Source organism: Myotis lucifugus, unplaced genomic scaffold (genome assembly GCF_000147115.1).
Source record: "Myotis lucifugus unplaced genomic scaffold, Myoluc2.0 scaffold_301, whole genome shotgun sequence".
Classification (NCBI taxonomy): Eukaryota; Metazoa; Chordata; class Mammalia; order Chiroptera; family Vespertilionidae; genus Myotis; species Myotis lucifugus.
The window spans coordinates 444,370-460,176 of NW_005871349.1; the positions used below are offsets into that span (position 1 = coordinate 444,370).

At 42.1% G+C, this 15,807-nt stretch overlaps 1 long non-coding RNA gene across 1 annotated transcript; it reads left to right on the forward strand.

The window, feature by feature from the left end:
* The first annotated feature begins 219 nt into the window (after positions 1-219).
* On the forward strand, positions 220-12,849 carry LOC111823004. Its single transcript, XR_002832011.1, has 2 exons — positions 220-1,607; positions 12,584-12,849. It is a non-coding gene; the product is annotated as an uncharacterized LOC111823004 (long non-coding RNA).
* Positions 12,850-15,807: the final 2,958 nt, after the last annotated feature.

Consider the following 15,807-nt stretch of genomic DNA (forward strand, 5'->3'; position numbering starts at 1 on the left):
CAGGGCGAGATTTCTCCAGTCCCGCTCATCAAGGATATGGCAGGCGAATTGCCGGGTAGCCAATGTCTTCAGACGACCATACCAAGGAGATCGGACCCGCTTTACCGTTACGCCCAAGGATCTCTATGGCCACGTGGTCAATGTATAGGGGAGGGTCTGTCCCCGGAGGGGGATGCTGTCAGGGCCCGGGCAGCTCTCTTCTGGCCAGCCGCCTGTGCATCCTTTTCTGCCTTTACCGCGCGCGCGCGCACACACACCCGTTTTCTGGGCTTGATCTCCCCTCCCCCAGCCTGCTGTTTAGTTCAGGTGGAATTTAGCTAACTTGAGCTTTGTAGGCGTTCATATAACTGCACTCTTCTCCTGGCAAATGAAGCTCCTGATCGCAGCAACAGACAGACCCCACTGCTTGAAAGGGTGAAATGGTTGCGCAACAGGTCACCCCCTCCATTCCCAGGTTGAAAGTCTAGTGAAGGGTGGTGCCCGCTGCACAAGTAATTGACGCAGTCAGGTCATTTCTGAGGTCATGTGCCAAAGGTGAAAGCTGGACCACAGGGTGGGCATGTTCCCCTCAGCAAAAATCAAGTAACTGAAGTGGTTTTCTTAAACACAATAAAGTGGGTAGAAGTGCTTTCATCTAAAGACAAAGATTATGCAAATATATGCATAGATACTCATATAGATCCATATATGAAGGGTATTTTAACTGGAAAAAACATGGCACTTGTGCACAACTGAACAAAACTACAAAACCACAAATAATGCACAGCTCTGGGTTTCTCCCATAGAAACCTCTAGTTAGATGTGGAAAGTTGCTTCTTAGTGACTGCCTGGGTCAGCTTTCGCTGAGCTAAAAGGACATTCCCCTTGCAATTCCCTTTTATACTTTCAGGATGTACTTGGTGAGATTAAACATAGGTTAATTGAACAGGTTATTGGCCAAACTTAGATCTGACTTGGGGGGGTCAGTTTTTTATTTCATGATGTTATTTAACTTTGACCCTTTGAGAGGAATTTATTGTCTGCACCCATCTGGATTGTGAAATCATGGGCGTGAGCCATCCTTGGCAGAGGGTTTTCTTTGAGGGACCAGGAGGGCCAAGAAAAGGCCTGGCCTGGAAGATAGCGTGTGAAGACCCAGTTCTGTACCATCCCAGAGCAGCCAGTGGGGTGAATGAACCACTTCACCCACTGGGCCTCCCGTCCATGGATGGAAGAAGCTATAGTCGAGACTGTTCACATTCATGAATAATAGATTTCAAAAAGGGGAACAATTTAAGCTGTAACTAGAAGGAAAAGGTAACTGTCAGAATGGACTCTCTTGGCTTGCTGGTGGAGGGAAAGAGGAAATTTGGAGCCTTGGCAGGTTTTTCTACTAGCCAGGTCAGGGGATATTTAAAGGTAGCAGCAATAACCAGAGTACCTTATAAACTGAAAATGGGAATTGCTATAAACTATTTACTAAAAACATTACCTTAAAAGGGGTAAGGACATTTTCTGCTTTTTCTCCTTCTCCTGTAGCTTTAGGCAAGAAGGAGAGATGCCAGGAAAAGAGGCAGGAGTCAGGAAGGGCTGGCTGCGCTGGAGCCTCCCTGTTGTTCCACCACCGTGTGAGTGGGGTTCCTGGAGCGAGCAAACCTCCCTGATGAGTCAGAGAGGCCAGGAGTGTGGATGTGGCTCTCCACACATAGCATGACTAAGCTGAGAAAGAAGAGCCCGCTGGGAAAAGAGACTTCAATGCAGATGGAAAAAGGGCATAACAGGCCTAGAGGAAATAGCAGTTTACAAAGTAGCATTTCAGAGAGCAAGTGTGGGGATCCTCATATTAGAGAAATTAAAAGGGAGGGTTAGGGCAAGCTCCTGCTGGCTTCGAGAAAGCAAACCCCACCCCCTTGCTCATAGAACTGTGAGCAAAGCAAGACAGACAGAAAAAATCTGCCTTGAGAAGAATTGGGGAGGCCCACTTACTCAGATGCCCCACTTAGAGAGGACTTCAGGATGCCCTGCAGAGAGGGAGGGAGACCAAAAAGTCCCCTGTACCAGAAGGCGGAGGAAGGGGGCTTTCGCCTTACAGAGACTCCTAGTCCTTTTCTTTGAGTACAAGCATAAACACAACGACAGAATCAGGGGTGATCCTCCTTATGTTACCATGACAATAAATAATGAATTTCCCTAAATTTTATTTTGATGGCACAGATTTCTTAAAATAATAAAGACATCCAAAACTTCACTGTTAATGCATGGTAGCTTAAAACTTTACATGATAATAGACAGCAATCAATTGAATCTATGATTAAAGGTACCAAATCAGGTAAGGAACATTCTGCTCTAAAGGCAGGCAGCTCTGTAAAAGCAGCTCTGTCCAATTCTGTAGCCTCTTAGCCACTTGAAATTTAAGCATAAGTAATTTACATAAAATAAAATGTAAAACTCAGTTCCTCAGTCACTCCAGCCACAAAGAGTCCCCAGCACATGAGACTAGGGGCTACCGTAGGGGACAGCATAGTAGATGTAGAGCATTTGGACAGCACCAGACTAGAGTGTTCCCTGCATTTTACAAAAGGTTCCTATGCCAAGTTTAGAATAATAACTCTGGATGTAGAAGAAATTAAACCCTGATGTACAGTGAGAAGAACAGCATAGTATTATCTACAGCAAGCATGTCAAACTCACGGCCAACTCACGGCCACCGGCCCACAAGGGATATTTTTGTGGCCCGGCCAATATAACGGTATGTAAGAAATATTTTAATAAAAATTTAATAATTTAATTTTTACAATAGCCTTTTATACGATATTGTACACGTTCACTAATGACTGATTACTATAATCGAGTTGCATTCATTTCCCTTACCCACCTTACACACAGGCGCACCATTTTAGCAGCCGATTGCCACGTCATTAGTCTTGTACTGACGTGTTTGGTGTGCGCAATAGGAAATATTTCACTTTCGGAGAATAAGGAAAATAGGTTTATTTGCATCACGCTTATTAATCTGTGCAGTTATTCAGTGTCTGGTAAGTTAATGTTCAAGAAAAATATTAATTTTTATTAAAATGTTCTATTATGTTATGTTAATGATTACTCATTCATTTCAGCCCTTTGTATTCAGCATGTCTCCATAGAAATAAACCTACGTTTCTATGAAAATTGAAGCTTTTGGTTTTTTTGCCGCCCACATAAACTTAAACCTTGTTTATTTGGCCTGTGTTGGCCTTTGAGTTTGACATGCTTGCTCTATAGTATCCTCTCCATCCCACAGAACAGCTATGTAGGGAGGGGAAGAAAACTCAGAACTGGCTGTGTCATGAATTTATATTTCAAGAAGGTGTTTTACCACCTATTCCACTGGCTTTAATGGCATAAATTAGTCTATACCATTTAGTTCCACTGAATTTGTTTCTTATATTCCTAAAGGTCTGCTGCTCTATATTATGAGATATCTGTATTGATAGTTATCTAAAAAGAGTGGGCTATGAATGCTTCTTAAAATTTCCTCTAATTAAAGTGATCACAACTTCAGACCCTTCTCCCTCCAAGATTTCTATGTCTTCTTCTTATGTTCCCATTTCCATCCATATGTCTATTATTATGTACATATTTGGAATTTCTAGATAAATAAAATGGCTTCAAATTTATAATTCTGATATCACATTAGCCATCAATTAATTCACTTATTCAAGTCCTCTATGCTGAACTAAACACATACTACAAAGGGTAATCCCTAAAACAATTTCTAGAAATCGCAAAGATTAGAATTATGCGACAAGATACATTCAGATGAAAAGTTTAAAAAAATACATACGTACAATATCACAACAGTAAATCACTGCCACATGGTAACTAAGGGGTTCTTTTTTGGTTGGACTGCCAGGAAACATATAACTACATTTTAAGTTTTACTGACCCATGTTATTTATTCTCTCTCACATAAGGATTTTAATTTTCACTTTCATTTCCAACAGGCATGCTGTTTTATGCAGTTGCTATAGTAAGTTCTCTCATCATCATTTTGGAAATAGACCAAATATATATTACAATAAATCAAAAGTAAATGATAGTGACTATTGCATAGTAAGGTTTTTAAAAAGTGCATGGTATGAATTATCTTGATTTTGGTAATCATCCTACAATGTAGATGTATATCAAATGATCATATTGTATACTTTAAATATATACAATTATATTTGTTCATCATTCCTCAATAAAGTTTAAGTGAATGGTATTAAGTGTTAGGGAGGCCCTACTTAGGGAGAGAGAAGAGGGAGGCTCTAGAGAAAGGTTAATGGAGAAGAGTATGAAGGAGATGCAGTCTGAGTTGGGTCACACAGGACAGATGGAATGCAAATATCTGAGAGAAGAACAGGGGGGCATTCTAAATGAGCAAAGCATGGGAGTAAGGTTGTCTCTTCGAGGTCATGAGCCTGCAATGCCTCCTAGCCCATTTTTTATTGGAAGAGACTTTAGTGACAGAGTGGCTGGTCATAAGATGAAAAGACTCATCATGGCCAGGTGGCGGAGTCCTTAACCCAGTACACATGATAAGTGTCGACTCTATCAGGTCAGCAGTGCGGTCAGGAGCACTTCAAGCATAAGGATGGCATGCTGAAGGTAGGCATTTTGGAAGATGACTGGTTAGGGCACCGGATGTAATAAAACATAGCTAGTCTGGATGAGCAGAGAACAGTTACACTATAATTGCAAGAAATGGGGAGGGCAGTATGTAATAGCATTGGGAATAAAATCATATAAGCACAAAATGACAAAATTTTAGAATTAGAAAGGAACGGAATGGTTATACGAGACTAACTTCCACTTCCTCTTTTTTAACATTAGCAGGAATTTAGGGCTTAAAATGTTATCCATGTTTTCACATGGTTACTGTCTAAAAAGATATTTTGAAGTGTATCACAAGGGAAGGAAAGACAAGATTATGTGATTCTCCTGGACTATTGTCATGAGGAGAGAAATTAGTTGAGATAATTCTGATGTTAGTTCTGAGACAAATCAAGACATCTGAGAGGAGATCTTTGCTGGGAAATACAAATATGCATTTGTAATTTTCTTTTCCAAAGCTTGAATGTAATGATTCTCAAATAGACATGAAATTTTTTTAGTAGTCAGCAAAAGGCACACACATGGTAATCCCTGTGTTGGTTTCAAAATAACAGCCTCTGTGATCCCTTTCAACTTGAACTCATTCTAGGGTGATTGATGATTAATATCAGTATAATAGTAATTTTTAAGTCTATTCTATATAGCTATAATCAAAGCATAAGGTTTAAAACAGTGGTTCTCAACCTGTGGGTCGCGACCCCTTTGGGGGTCGAACGACCCTTTCACAGGGGTCGCCTAAGACCATCGGAAAACACATATAATATATAATTACATATTGTTTTTGTGATTAATCACTATGCTTTAATTATGTTCAATTTGTAACAATGAAAATACATCCTGCATATCAGATATTTACATTACGATTCATAACAGTAGCAAAATTACAGTTATGAAGTAGCAACGAAAATAATTTTATGGTTGGAGGTCACCACAACATGAGGAACTGTATTAAAGGGTCACGGCATTAGGAAGGTTGAGAACCACTGGTTTAAAAGATCAGATTATCTCAAAGAACTCAGCACATTGGTAATATTATCTTCTGTTGGGACTGTTGTTTGTGTGTTTGTTTGGGAGATAGTGATTAATATTTTGTCACACATGAGATTTTGCATGGAATTCAGAGTCCCCGGCTTATAATAGAGCATTATAATCATCTTATGTGGGAAATTATCCTCACATCACTGAGCAAAGAACTATACTAAAATGGGGGATATTATTCATTCATAAGAATCTGAAACACTTTTAAGTTCAGCCAACAGTGATATACATTTTAAATGCTTATGGAAAGTCTTTTTTATGTTTGTTCTCTACCTCCTAGTTGTGGTAAAAAAAAAATTGAAGAATTAGCTCCACTTTGGTTCTAACTGAATAGAATGTCATATTATTTAAGACAAGATACACCAAATACCCTTGAACTGTAAAAAAGTTCGTGATGTGGGTAATTCTCCCAATTAATAACAGTGTTGGCCACATTTTAAAGGGGCTTAGCCCTGGCCAGTGTTGCTTAGTGATTAGAACTTGGGCCCTGAGTTGGATTCATAGTCAAGGACGTGTACTTGGGTTGCAGGTTCCATCCCCGATCCCAGTAAGGGCGGGAGTAGGAGGCAACCAATCAATGTGTCTCTCTCACTCTCCCTCCCTCCCTTCCACTCTCTCTCTAAAAATCAATGGGAAAAATATCCTCAGGTGAGGATTAACATAAATAAGTAAATGCATACATACATACATACATACATACATATATGCATAAATGGGCTTAAAGTAAGAACAGCTGCAATAGTAAGCAGCATCTGGGAAGTCCAGTATGCAGCCCGCCCACTCAAGTCCATAGAAACAACAGACACTTGCATATTTCAAGCGAAACTGCTTTTGAGTTTGCCCTAGTTTCAACATAAGTTCTCTGTGATGAAATGGTCAGAGAACTGGTCCCCAGGAGACCTGGGCTGTGTGCACCTGGGGAGTTCTGGGCCTTTTCATGACTCAGCTGGCTGGACTTGCAGTGGGGAAAGGGCAGGGCTGCTATTTTCATACAAAGATGGTTTATGCCAAGAAACACATGCTTCCAATCTCTGGAATATATATATAAAATCTTCATTAGTGTACATAGAGCTCCTAAAGAATAAATTTGCATGCTTTATTTCTTTTTAAAGAAGTTTCTAAAAAATAAGACCTTGGCCCCTAGAAATATCCCTAACACATAGGTACTCAAAGGCACCCTGACAGAGTGGAAAGAGTATTGTGCCAGAATAAGAAAATATATTTTTGCAACTTTTTTTTTTCTAAAACTTGAGTGTGATAATATGCAGGCACAAAATTCTTTTTCTCTAACACAGCGGTTCTCAACCTGTGGGTCGTGACCCCTTTGACGGTCGAACGACCCTTTCACAGGGGTCGCCTAAGACCATCCTGCATATCAGATATTTACATTATGATTCATAACAGTAGCAACATTACAGTTATGAAGTAGCAACGAAAATAATTTCATGGTTGGGTCACAACATGAGGAACTGTATTTAAAGGTCCAGAAGGTTGAGAACCACTGCTCTAACAGTCAGGAAAATGCATGCATATAGTAACCAGATCAGTTGGTTTCAATATAAGGGCCTAATGCTGTTGTGGCCTCTTTCAGCTAGAAAGCTTAGAGTCTCAATAGTGTGTACTGCACACCATGGAAGGACGGATGAAGGATGTTAGGGCAATCGATTTCTCTTCTCCAGTCATCCCAGAGAATCTGGTTTAAAAAACAGGGAGTAAACTCGTTTGGCTATAGTAAACACCAGTCCTAAAAATATTTTGGGCAAGCTATTTTATGTTTGTATGCTTCAATTTCTCCAACTATAAAAAAAAAAAAGAATGAGAGTCATTCTCATATAATGTAATAGTGTCCCCCTGAAAGAAAAACTGTTCACCTTTCAATAAGTGATTATTATGCATCTACTATTATGTGTCAGGGGCTACAATAAGAAATAAGATAGATAGGAGCACCACCCAGAGTTGATGGCTATCTGCTTGCCTCCTTCATGCAGTTTCCTTTGAAAACTTTTGCTGAAATTCCTTTACCAAATTCTGCTGCCTGTTAAAACGTTATAACCTTCAGTGTTTAGTTAAAAAAATACCTCACCTCTAATGCCTCCAGTTGTTCCTGAGCCAGTAAACAAGGCTTGGGCAAAATAAGAGGCATATTTTTTATACAAGCTCCCCCTGTTTGGGCCCCATAAAAAGTACAATTAAATTATGGACCATATTCCAGTTCTCTAAAACTCTCTCTTCTCACATTGGTGCTCAATTTCTAATCTTCTTATTGAAGATTTGACATTTGCAGCCTTTTTAAAACCTCGTAGCATCTTTACAAATCCAAATTTGGCTGAGCAGCTGACTCACCTAAAGAATTTTTAAAAATACTGATGCCTGGGCCCATTACAGATCTACTAAATTAGCACTTCTGGAGATGGGGCCTAAGAGTCTTTGTTTTTCAGAGCTCACCAGTGATTACATTTGTGAGGTCAGGTTTAGAAGTAATTGTACCCAAGATTGGCTTAAAGATATACACCTTAGATGGTTTCATCCAAAGATAATAGATGAGTCACCCTTTATAGTAGCTCCAGATGTTCTTCCTGCCAGGAAAATACTTGGGGAGTCAGGCCCATTTAAACCGGAGAGTTTTGAAACACCATAGAACAGCGGTTCTCAACCTGTGGGTCGCGACCCCTTTGGGGGTCGAACGACCCTTTCACAGGGGTCGCCTAAGACCATCAGAAAACACTTATATAGTTACTATTTTTGTGATTAATCACTATGTTTTAATTATGTTCAATTTGTAACAATGAAATTGGGGTCACCACAACATGAGGAACTGTATTAAAGGGTTCATTAGGAAGGTTGAGAACCACTGCCATAGAGGGTTCCCAAACCAAGCATGCTCAATGGTCCTCCATCCCTTGAGGCCACTTGGGCTTACAGCCAACTGCAAGCCCAGAGCCACGTGGTGACATAGGAGGGGGGTGTTCATATGTCCTAGGTTGTCCCACATAAACCAGTTACTACTGGCCAGCCCTGAGTAACTATTAGTAGTGTCCCCATTCATGCCTCGAAATGCCCAAGTTTGGAAGAAAAACGATATGGTCACAAAGGGGTTGGCAATGACCTGCCACTGACTCCTATACCTGGAATCACTGGAAGCCCCTACATACACTATTTTTTAACTGAATGAGCAAAATTTCCACACTCCAGACATGTTTTCTCTCCTCTCCACTCTCCAGTGTCACCTCTCTCCTGTCCTTCATCACAGCCCTCAAGCTGCACTAAAATGCGGAGGAGGAGCCCTACACCGCCAATCTAACCTCACCCTTTAGCTTCTTTCCTGGCAACCCAAGTTTAATAAAACTGACATCCTTTCATCATATATTTTGTCAACTACTCAATCAAAGATTAAAATGTTTAAAATAGTTTAAACGCCTTTTCAATGAGTTCAGGAAACAACAACAAAAAAATGGCATGCTTTCATATGAACCATTGTTTAGGGTAGAGGAAATGTTTTTTAATTTTGTCTTAAAGGAAATCTGCATGACCCATGTACTGTGCAAATACCCGGGGAATTAACTGGTAGAACAGATTGACACCTGCACAAAATACATACTTCCTGCCTCTCACGGGAACATGCTGATGGTTCAGATATAAAACACATCTTGTTTTCTTTATCGAAACTTGCGAAGATGTCTCTTATTGGTCATTATTTCAAAGCAGAGGAAGTGCATATTCCTAAAAACACAGCTGAGCTGCCCCTTCGCCACTGTGAGCTGTTTAGGTCATTAAGAGGCAGGCATTTTGATGGTGTTTCTATGTGCTTAATCTCAGAGTAGGAATTTAACAGTCACATTTTTAAAAGGTGCATTCAGTGTATAAACCTTTCCCGAGCCCAGCAACAACATTACGATACAAATGGACATCGATAGATTCTATGTAAAAAGGTAAATTGCGTCTAGAGATTGCACTGGGCCACCTCACGTATGTTGCGGGTGTCAAACACAATTACAATTTCTCATTTACAATGATGAACTGGAAAATATGCTGATTTCTGAACCCAAGCCATGAAACAAGGAGGAGATTGGGGGGAAAGGAAGCAAAGATAAAGAAAAATCCAAAGGGCCCCTTCTCCCTGTCCTGCCACCGGCTCTGTGCGGGACGGGACATTTCACATGCGAACCTCAGGATCCCCACACCCCTTGCTTTGCACAGTGCTGCCTTGTGAGGATATGATCAGGCGCAGGCGCAGGCGCAGGCACTGACTGAGTATTAACTCACTGCTCCTTCCCCCAGGGGGTTTAGAGTTTATCTGGGAAACACACATGTAAACACATCCAAGTGAGGTCGTGTAACTAAGGGGCAGGCCAGAACTGGGCGGAAAGCAGAGGATTTTCAGCAGTCTCCAAAGCCGAAACACATGTTCACCAGGCACTAGAGGCAGTAAACGGTCCCTGGTTTGGTCCAAAAGAGGGAACAGCAGGAGAAAAAGGCCCAGAGACCTGAGGACACTTGGCATGTTCTGGGCACCAGTGGCAAGTCCGGGTGGCCAGAGCAAAGGGACACTAGCAGGAGCCAGATCAGCAGGGCCTTTGTGCGCCACCAAGGCATTTGTCCCGTGCAGGCCACAGCAACTCGGTTCTTTTTAGACCAGGAGGGGATGTGGTGAGCGATAGCCGATGCTAATTAAAAAGCCTAACTCCGGTGCGGTGGGCAAACCCCGCGGTGCTAAATGTGCAGGTGGAAGTGAGACAGGAGAGGCTGCTTCCGCCAGCTCTCCCGAAGGCCAGCTCGGCGACACAGGTTACTGACTCCTCCACTGGTCCTTTGAGGAGGCTGCTACTGTTATTACCCACCATCCTCTTCATTTTGCAGGTGAGGAAGCTGAGGCTTAGCCATTTGCTCAGGGTTACACAGGTAGGAGGTGGCAGAGTCAAACTCTGAGTCAGAGTTGGAATCCAGACGAAGCTCCCTCCAGGCCCAGGGCCGTAAGCATGTGCTACAGTGCCGCTCTTTAAAACTGGCCGTGATCCAAGCAGACAGCGATGGAGAAAAATGACGGTTTTCTTGCAGTGGGTGGGCAGCATTTAGCCAGGGGAATTCCAGAAGCCATCTGTTTGGGGAGTGACAGGCCTCACTTCCAAGGCCAGACTCTGGATCCTGGCAGGTGGGCTGGGGAAGGAGTAAAGGACCAATGTAAAAACGAAGGTAAAACCCCAAACCTCAAGAAATACAGAATCGGGGTGAATTCCCAACAAGGCAGGAAAGGACGATTCCCAAAGACCGGAAGTGGGGTACAGAGTGGAGTGTGGTCTCAGGGATTAGAAGTGGAACACACTCTCAGAACCAGACAAGCTACTATCCTTGTGTTGAATTGCCTGAGTCCTTTATTTTACTTTATTTTCAGTCCTCACTGAGGATAATTTTTTTTATTGATTTAGAGAGAGAGAGAGAGAGAGAGAGAGAGAGAGAGAGAAACATCAATGTAAGAGAGAAACTTCAATTGCTTGCTTCCCATACATGCTCGGAATGGGATGGAACCTGCAACCTAGGCATGTGCCCTTACGGGAATCGAACCACAACCTTTTCTGGTGTAAGGGACGTTGCTCCAACCAACTGAGCCACCTGGCAGAGGCTGGATCGCCTGAGTCTTTTAAAGCACGCCGGTTGCCTAGGGCGGCCAGCACCTGGGGCGCAGCTGAGCCTGCGTGAATGTGGGTAGGCGCCAGAGAATGAAGCAGGTCCTGACGGGCACTGGGCAAGAACAGCTTCTCAGTTTGCCTGCTGGGTTTCTACAGGATCTGTGCCATTATAGCAATTTGTTGTGAAAACAGGGAACAATTGAGAAAAACCTTAGTTTTATGCTAGTGGGAGAAATGAGTATTTAATTCTGAAAGTAGTTTCTCTTAGACTTCCTCCCTAGTTGTCACATATTTGTTCTCAAAAACAAATGCCAGACGTAAGGGAGAGACTTAATAGTGCATTTTACACTTAAGTGAATCTTTCAGAACAGTTAAAATGTCCTGTCAATCATGGCTCACTATTTGCCTTTTTATTATTATTATTTTATTGATTTCAGAGAGGAAGGGAGAGAGAAGAGAGAAACATCAATGATGAGAGAGAATCATTGATCAGCTGCCTCCTGCACACCCCCTGCTGGGGATCAAACCCGCAGCCCAGGCATGTGCCTTTGACCGGAACTGAACCCAGGACCTTTCAGTCCACAGGCCAATGCTCTATCCATTGAGCCAAACCAGCTAGGGCTGCCTTTTCTATATTATTAGCAGTAATAATAAAAGCTGGAAATGGCATACCAAAATATGTCAAGAAAATGGAATTGCATTCACTGGATTTCATCACCAGTTATTTTGGTTAGGTCAACCGATCTCTCTTCCTTGCTTGTCCCTGAGCACCAGGGTTTGTAGTAGGGAGAGAAATTGTTTGCTAAACTATTTTGGGTAAGTGCTTCTACCTACTCTGGTTATACAGGTAGGAATGAGAGTCATTCCCAGATCATGGGCTTCCCAGAAAGGCCATTCAACAAATACAGGTGTCCCCAAAAATGTATATACACTTTAACAGCTGATAGCTCAATTTTGAAAATGAAATGTACTTTAAGAAACATTGCCTTTATAATAATTCAAAATGTGTGTGTACATTTTGGGGGGCACCCTATATTTAGGAAGCATGCACTCTGGACCAGGCATGGAGTATGGCCCGAGTCCTGCTGCACAGGAGCCTGCCTGGTAGAACCATAGCCACGCCCAAGGCTCAGCTCAGATTGCTGGGTCTCTGTCAGCCTTCCCTGACAGCCTCGTCAGAACTGCTCATCTCTTCTCTTGGCTTCCACCACCTATGTTTTTATTTCTATCTTAGTGTGTATCAAAGCCTTCTAAGTGTTCTGCTTCTCTTGCCAATGTCTCTTCCCCTGCTTCTCTTCCCACTTCAGGTCTAAGTTCCTCAAAAGCTTCCCAGTCCCCACCCCGACCCTACACTGAGTCTGCCATTAGAAAATGGATACCCAACTGAATCTGCTGAAAGGAATCTGAAACTCTTCTTTAAGTAACTGAAGGTCTCCAGTAAGCAAAAAGACAGTGGGATTCATTACTGAGTGTCTTTCTTTTACCCCTTTTCTCTATAAAAGCCACATTTAAAATCTTATAAGAAAACGTATATCCAATTAATTAATAAAGAAATCCAAAAGCATTCGCTCTATTTAGTAACGTAAAGAGAAAATGTGTTCTAATATGTGTATATATTTATTAAGATTTTTAGTCTCCATTTTTAGGAGAATATGAATACATGTGTCCGGTGGCATCCCAGGGCCTGGAGGACAAGGATAATTTCCTAAGTAACTCAAGGCCAGGCAGGCAAATTCCCAGGATTCTACTTGGCATTGCCCCCTAGGTCCAGAGGTGTTAAGGCTGAGAGTTGGTTCTCAGGCCACATGAGAATTCCCTTGCCAAGAGAGATATAAGCAGACTCCCTGTTGAACCCCTGACATGTTCCCCCCAGACAATGGCAAACATCAAAGGAATGTCTAGGTCAGGAGACATCCCTGAAGAAAAAGCTAAAATCCTCCAAGCCTGAAGGAGACAACAGCCTTGATACCCTGAGCCTCTTCTTCCTTCTTTTTGGCTTTACCACTTATAGATATTAAATACACAGATCTCTGAGACTTTACTAGCTGGAAGGTGGCGACCATTAATCCACTACTCCAACAACATAGAACTGTGGTTCTCAACCTTTCTAATGCCACGACCCTTTAATACAGTTCCTCATGTTGTGGTGACCCCCAATTTCATTGTTACAAATTGAACATAATTAAAGCATAGTGATTAATCACAAAAACAATATGTAAATATATATGTGTTTTTCGATGGTCTTAGGCGACCCCTGTGAAAGGGTCATTCGACCCCCAAAGGGGTCGCGACCCACAGGTTGAGAACCGCTGACATAGAAGTTTCTTTGTACCTCAGAGGTGGTCTCTCATAGATTTCCGATCTCTTCTACAGAAAAAAAAAAAGTGAAAATGCTTAAGTGCCTCTAAAAGGGGTCAGACATTATTCATTTCACTATTGATGTTTGTGCCAAGTGAAGGGACCATTAGCTCCTTTTGCAGATGTCTTCCTCTCATCTCCTATGAGAAGAGATGGATTTATTGTAATATGTATAAAAGTAAGACTTATCCATTTGACCCCAAATAGTTTACGTATCAACAAGCTAAGTATAGGAAATCAGGATTAGGATTCAGTTAAGAATAGGTAAGACTCGGAAGTAGCCATCAAAAGAGGGTGATGACACACAATGTGAATTTTAGGTGTGACTCGTATCTGATATATAGCTGAGACCACAATGTTTGCACATTTACTATTTTATTAATGACTAGAATGAGCAAGTTAAGAGGACTCACAACCTACAAATGACACCAATTACAATGACCTTGTTAGTATCTGTGATAAAAAACATCAAAGTGATTTTGACAAAATGCAAATATCCCATAAAAATAAGATAAAGACTAGTTCAAAGTAAGATAATGTTTTATGAGCAGAAATAAAACAGATATTAAATAGGAAACAAATAGGTAAATATATCCTATATAATAAAAGCCTAATATGCTAAGTGTCCAGTCAACCGGTTGGCTGTTCAACCAATCAAAGTGTAATATGCTAATGATATGCTAAGGTGGCTCAACTGCTCGCTATGATATGCACTGACCACCAGGGGCCAGACAGTCAACTGGTGGACCAGTCACTATGACATGCACTGACCACCAGGGAGCAGATGCTCTGACCAGTAGGTTAGCTTGTTGCTGGGGTCCGGCCCATTGGGACTGAGCGAGAGGGGCCAGACACGCCCTGGAGCCCTCCTGCAGTCCCTCCCCGGCTGGCCAACCTCCCACATCTCTCCCGGCCTCAATCATGCACCAGTGGGGTCCCTTGGCCTGGCCTGCACCCTGTTGCAATCCGGGACTCCTTGGGGTTTGTGGGAGAGCTGTTTTTGGCCCAATCCTACAGGGGGAGCACCGGTCAGCCAGAAGCTGGGCTTACAGCTGGTGAGCACAGCGGTGGCTGCAGCACTAAGGATGTCCGACTGACGGCTTAGGCCCAGAGGAGCGGGCCTAAGCCATCAGTCAGACATTCCCCAAGGGCTCCTAAACTGTGAGAGGGCACAGGCCAGGCTGAGGGACCTCCCCTCCGAATGCACGAATTTAGTGCACCTGGCCTCTAGTGAAAAACAAAAAAATTTGAGAAGAGGGTTGTCATTTCTGTAGGAGCTTGTGATGTGGAAAACCAAGATGCTTTGTGAGCATAATGGATATGGAAAGCCCTTGTAATAATTCCACAGCTTCTAAGACACCAAGATCTCCAAGGTGAAAATCACTATTTTAAATTCATCCTTAAATGAATTCACCATACTTCATACCCCTTGGGCAATAGGGAACCCAAACTAAGTCTATTGATTGTTCCTGACCATTAAACATTTAAAGAAGTTAATGATATTTTAAAGGAAGTCTTAATGAATGGAATCAAAAGGACAATGTGATCAAAAGAAGTATAATATACAAGATTCTCTACTTTACTAGTATTTGCTATTGGTTCGACATTAAAAATGGGTTCCTGATTTGATCTTATGAGGGATGTAGAGATGCTGGAAAGAGCAAAAGGAAGGAGATAAGGGATGGAGAGAAACCCCCAGCTGGGGCTGGGGCAGGACTGTTTTGTCTGAATGATTTGTTAGAAGAGTTGGAAGGGAGCATGGAATGACAACTGCTTATGGTTATTGCCAGGTTATTATGAGACTTACAAGAAAAATACTGCTCAGACACAATCACCATTCAGACAAGGAAAAGGGAGGAAGGGGCATACCCTTGTTTAAAGTGTTAATTTACATGGGAAAAGAGATTCTAGGTAAGGACTGGGTCACAGGAGGTTATTTTGTAATAGTTGTGTATTAAAATCCCTTCCTTGTCTGTGTAACTTCTCAAATCTTACCTCTACAATTACAATTTGGTGTATAACAACATTGACACACGGCCTCATAATTAAACATAGGCATAGGTATGAACACTTTCCTCTATTCCCTCAAGATACCTGGTGTGTTTGGGGCAAAGAGGGATTTATGTGGCAATGCAGCTGTGGTTGAGAATGCAAGTGGTAAACATCTGAAAGC